The 6,000-nt window shown below is 49.9% G+C and overlaps 1 protein-coding gene across 1 annotated transcript in view; it reads right to left on the reverse strand.

Annotated features, from left to right (window-relative positions):
• Positions 1-2,385, reverse strand: part of ajm1 (apical junction component 1 homolog) — a 31,253-nt gene extending 28,868 nt beyond the window's left edge. The window contains exon 1 of the mRNA XM_069935000.1: positions 2,178-2,385. The gene's annotated coding sequence lies outside the window, so the exon portion shown is untranslated. The remainder of the gene's footprint in view (positions 1-2,177) is intronic.
• Positions 2,386-6,000: the final 3,615 nt, after the last annotated feature.

Consider the following 6,000-nt stretch of genomic DNA (forward strand, 5'->3'; position numbering starts at 1 on the left):
AGGGGTAGGAGGAAGAGGGTGAGGAGGAAGAGATGAGGGAAAGGAGGGGAGAAGGACAAGGAGAGAGGGAGGGAAGAAGGGAGAGGCGAGGGGAAGAGAGAATGGGGAGGGAAGTGGGCAAGGGGAGGAGGACAAGGGAGAGAGAAGGGGAGGGAAGAGGAGGGGAAAGAAGTGGAGGAGACAGGGAGGGAAGGAGGAGAGGAAGAATAGAGATGATGGGTAGGGATGGGGAGAGGAAGGTGGAGATGGGGAGAGGAGGGTGGGGATGGGGAAAGAAGGGTGGGGACGGGGATAGAAGGGTGGGATGGGGAGAGGAAGAGTGGGGATTGGGAGAGGAAGGGTGGGAATGCGGAGAGGAGGGTGGGGTTGGGGAAAGGAAGGGAGGGACGAGGAGAGAAAGGGTGGGATAGGGAGAGAAGGGGTGGGATGGGGATAGCAGGGGTGGGATGGGGATAGGAGGGGAGAGGATGGGGAGAGGAGTGGTGGGATGTGGAGTGGAGGGGTGGGATGGGGAGAGGAGGGTGGGGATGGGGAGAGAAAGGGTGGGATAGGGAGAGGAGTGGTGGGGATGGGGAGATGAGGGTGGGGTTGGGGAGAGGAAGGGGGGATGGGGAGAGGAGGGGTGGGATGGGGAGAGGAGGGGTGGGATGGGGAGAGGAGGGGTGGGATGGGGAGAGGAGGGGTGGGATGGGGAGAGGAGGGGTGGGATGGTGATGGGGATGGGGAGATGAGGCGTGGGGTAGGGAGAGTAAGGGTGGGATGGGGAGAGGAGGGGGATAGGGAGAGGAAGGGTGGGATAGGGAGAGGAGGGGTGGGATGGAGAGAGGAAGGGGCGATGGGGAGAGGAGGGGTTGGATGGGGAGAGGAGGTGGGATGGGGATAGGAAGTGTGGGGATGGGGAGAGGGTTGGATGGGGAGATGAAGTGGAGAGGGTAAGAAGTTTTGGAGGGTAAGAAGTTTTGGAGGGAATGGCAGGGAGGAAGGTGAGGTGGAGTGGGAGGATGGGGAGGGGAGAGGATGAGGGGTAGGGAAGGAGGAAAGGAAGGGGAGGAGAAAGAGATGGGAATGGAAGAAGGGGTATGTGAGGGAGGGGACATTGGGAGAGAAAGAGGAGGGAAGGGGGATTGGTGGGTGCGAGAGTAAGGTGTATGGTTGGTTTGTGCAAGGGTACAGGAGAATGGGTATGTGGAGCAGGAATTGAAGCAACGAAGGGAGGGAGGGAGGGAGAATGAGGATAGGGATGAAGGGAGGGAGGATGAGGATGGGGATGAAGGGAGGGAGGGAGGATGAGGATAAGTACAGAAGGAGGGAGGGGGATGAAGATGGGAATAGAGGGAGGGAGGGAGGCTGAGGATGGGGATGAATGGAGGGGAGGAGGGAGGATGAGGATGGGGATAGAGGGATGGAGGGAGAGGAAGGGAAGGAGGATGAGGTTGGAGGGCTATGGGAACAGGGAACATGAGGATAAGCAGAAGCTAAAATATGGGAGCAGAAGTAGACCACTCGGCCCTTTATGCTGCCCTGCTGTTCAGCGTGATCATGCCTGATCTGCCCCAGGCCTCATCAACCCCAATGGAGGGGCTGGGATTGGGGGAGGCAACAAGGGGTGCAGCAGGAATGGACAGGGAGGGAAGGTGGATGGGAGAATGAAGGGAGGGATAGTGGGAGGATGAGGGGATGGAGGGAGGATGAGGGGATGGAGGGAGGGAGGGAGGATGGGGATGAAGGGAGGGAGAGAAGGAGGGGTGGATGGGGGATTGAAGAGAGAGAGGAAGGTGATGGGGATGAAGGGAGAATGAGGAGGGAGGATAGAGGGATGAACAGAGGGAGGGAGGATGGAGGGGATGAAGGGAGGGAGGATGATGGAGGGAGGGAGGATGGAGAGGGATGAAGGGAGGATGGAGGGGGATGAAGGGAGAGAGGGAGGATGAAGGGAGGGAGGGAGGCTGATGGAGAGATGAAGGAGGGAGGATGGAGGGGAATGAAGGGAGGGAGGGAGGATGATGGAAAGATGAAGGGAGGGAGGGAGGATGGAGGGGGATGAAAGGAGGGAGGGAGGATGAGAATGGGGGATGAAAGGAGGGAGGGAGGATGGAGGGAGCGGCCACGGTGGTCCCTCCTGGTCCGCTCCCCTCTCCGCCGTCCCGGATGCTGCGCTAGCGGCCGCGCCATCTCACCTGCCACCGGCGTCATTCCCCGCTCGTCCTCCGGTCGCTCTCCGTCGGCCGATCGCTGCCGCTGTGCCGCTAACTCCAGTCCTCCGCCGCCGCCTCCGCCTCCTCCACAGCTGCTCCCTCCCTCCCTTTTCAGTTCGACAGCCGGGCGCGACCACTGCCAGTTTCCCGGGGAGCAGTGGTGCCCGCAATCCGAACCACTCCGCCCCGCCGGCAACGTGGGGCGGGGAATGGGGGGGGGGGGTGAAAGGGAATGGAAACGGCGGGGGGGTGGGGGGTGGTGGAAGGGCAGGGGAAGAGGGGGTGGCAGGGAAAGGGAGCGGGGGTAGAAGGGGAGGGAGGGTGGAAGGGAAAAGAAGGGGGAGCGGGGGTTGGTGGGGGTGGAAGGGAAAGATAAGGGGGAGGGAAAGGGGGAGCGGAGTGAAAGGGAACAGGACTGGAAGTGAAGGGGACCAGGTGCGGGAAAGGGAACGGGAGGGGCGAGAGGGAATGGGTAAAGAGGGAATGTGGGCAATGGGGAAGGAAGGGGAGAATAGGGAGGGAGGGAGAGGAGGTGAAGGAAATAGGAGAGAGGGAAAGACGAAAGGGAAAGTGAGAAGAGTAGGGTAGGGAGAGAGGAGAAGGGATAGGGAGAGAGAGGAGGGAGAAATGGAGGATGAGAGAAGAGGGTGAGGGAAGGGCTAGGAAGATGAGAAGGAAGAGAAAGGGAGGGACAAGAAGAGAAGGGGAGGAAGAAAGGCAGTGGTGGGAAGAGAGGGAGGTGGTAATCAGGCAGATGGAATGAGAGGATTGTGGAGAGAGGGAAGGAGCAGAGGGAAGGGAATTAATCAGCAAAAAAATGCTATGCCTGGATTAAGCAGTAAAAATGCTCAGGCCTGCGTGCACTGTAAATAATGCCAACACTGGTTTACACTGCAAGAAACCTCAGGCTTGGATTAACATAAAATTATGTCAGGTTGCCAAAATGGAAATATCATATCTTTGATTGGGCTGTTAAACGCTCCTCTTCAACATTAAATCAGAAGGAATTCCAATCATTGTATGAAACTGTTAAAAATATTACATCCAGAATTAATTCATAAAACTCCCCATAACCTGGAAATAATTACCATGCCTCTGATTTAACTGATTCCACACCTGGATTAAACAGTAAAAAAATAAATCCCATTATTCCCCTGTTAAAACATTCAAAAATATCTGATTCCAGATACACCAGTAAAATTCCAACACCCAGATTCAAAGGTGGAAAATCTGATGCCTGGATTAAATATTAAAGCATTTCATGTCTGAGATTGAACTGTAAATAATAATCCCATTCCTGGATTCAATTGGAAAGCAATGCTCCAACCCCTGGATTCCATTGGAAAAAGAAAGATACATGCTCAGATAGATGTGAGGGGAGGGTTGCAGGGATTAACCTGAAAAAAGTCACATGCTTGGACACACATGAAATAAAATTCCAATGCCACAACTGAAAAATCCCATGCCTGGATCTTAAAATAACAGGAGTTGGAGTAAGTCGATCTGCATTCAAACCTACACTACCATTCTAGGCCTCATCTATGCCAGTTCCCTAAAATCCTCAATTCACTTTTCATTTCTTCTTCTTTGGCTTGGCTTCGCGGACGAAGATTTATGGAGGGGGTAAAAAGTCCACGTCAGCTGCAGGCTCGTTTGTGGCTGACAAGTCCGATGCGGGACAGGCAGACACGATTGCAGCGGTTGCAGGGGAAAATTGGTTGGTTGGGGTTGGGTGTTGGGTTTTTCCTCCTTTGCCTTTTGTCAGTGAGGTGTCATTTACTTAGTTCTTAAATAACCCCAATGACCAAGTCTCCACAATCCTCTGGGTGGACAATTCTAGAAATTTGCCATCATCACCTTTTAATGACCACCTTATGTCACCTCATTCAAGAGTCTCCTATTGGTGACAATATATTGACATCCACTGTCATGCCCCCCCTAAGGATCTGACACATTTGATATGATCACATACCCCCTCCCTCCCTGCTCCCCATTTTCTTCTAATCTCCAGAATATAGATCTAACTTCTTTAACCACTCATGATAGTCACCCTTCTCATCCTAGAAATGATCTGAGTGAATCTCTTCCAACTAGCTTCAAAGCCAGACTATCATATGGACATGTGAGAAAGTGAAAACATTTTGGGAAGATCTAAACCAGATATTAAATAAAATCACAAAAAGCAATATACCAAAAAACCCAGAGATCTTCCTCCTAAGTAACATAAAAAACAAAGAACTTGGACTTGATTTGGATGGTGCACAAAAAAGATTCGTTATGATAGCCCTAGCTGTAGCAAAAAAATGTATTATGTCAGCCTGGAAATTAGAAGATAACTTGAGAATACAACAATGGTATATAGAAATGAATAAATGTATTCCATTAGAAAAAATAACATATAATTTAAGAAATAATATTACAATATTTGAACAAATATGGGGGCCATACCTGAAACATAATAGAGAAAACCTACCGGGGACATCTACCACCTAAAATGACAGAAGGAGAAGAGAATGAAAAGAACTGACTCAGTGGAATTTCTTGTTTGTTTTTATTGAGTGACAACATTGTTTGACGGGTTTAATATACCCTATTTTCTGAACTTTAAATGAATGGGAGGGGAGGTAGGGAGGGATGGAGGGTGGGGGGGAGAAAACGACACTGTATATGTTCAAGAGGGAAAATGTATGTATCTTGATCAATGTGGTTTATAGTGTGAAAAATAAAAAAAAAAGCCAGACTATCCTTTATTCAATAAGGGATCAAACCTGTTCCCAATATTTGGTGGGGGAATCTGAGGGTAGAATCTTTACCATTAATCCACGTATTGGACTTTTTCCCAGTGGATCCAGGTGTGGTATTTTTAATAAGTAAATCTAGATGTGCAATTTTTAGATTTGACTCCAGGTGTGAGATTTTTTTAATGGGTTTAAAGTTCAAAGTTCAGATTTATTGTCATAGCACATACTTTTCCTGCAGGCTAGGAAGAATTTCTACTATTCTACTTAGCACAAAAATCTGTACTCAGGAGATTCAGAAGAGACAAATTCAAATAAAGAAGTGCAAACAAACTGACTGTGCAAATACAATAAATAACATGCAAAGTGAGAGTCCTTAAATTAGTCAATTGTTGAGGAGTCTGATGGGGAGGGATAGTAACTGTTCCTGAACCTGGTGGTATGAGTCTTGAAGCACTTATACCTCTTTCCTGAAGGTAGCAGCAAGAAGAGTGCATGGTGGTGTGGATCCTTGATGATTGCTGCTGCCTTCTGACAGCAGTGTTCCTTCTTGATAGTTGGTAGAGTTTTGCCTGTGATGTACTGGATTGTCTTCCATACCTTTTGCAAGGCTTTCTGCTCAGAGGTATTGGTGCCCCCATACCAGGCCATGATGCAGCCGGTCAGCACACTATCCATTACACATCTATAGATGTTTGCCAAGGTTTCTGATATCACACCAAACTTCCGCAAACTCCTAAGGAAGCAGAGGCGCTGACATGCTTTCTTCGTGATGACATTAGTATGTTTGGTCCAAGAAAGTTCCTTCGAGTTAACGACTCCCAAGAATTTAAATTTCTCCCCCTCTGATCCGCCAATGATCACTGAACTGCACACCTCTGGTTTTCCCTTCCTAAAGTCCACAATCAGCTCTTTGGTTTTGGTGACAATGAGTGCAAGGTTGTTGTTGGTGCACTTTTCAGCCAAGTTTTCAATCTCCCTGCATGCTGACTCATCAGTATCACCCCTTTTTATACAATCCACTACTGTGGTATCATCATCAAATTTGTGTTATTGTACCGAGCCAC

The sequence above is a fragment of the Narcine bancroftii genome, chromosome 1, assembly GCF_036971445.1.
Source record: "Narcine bancroftii isolate sNarBan1 chromosome 1, sNarBan1.hap1, whole genome shotgun sequence".
Taxonomy (NCBI): Eukaryota; Metazoa; Chordata; class Chondrichthyes; order Torpediniformes; family Narcinidae; genus Narcine; species Narcine bancroftii.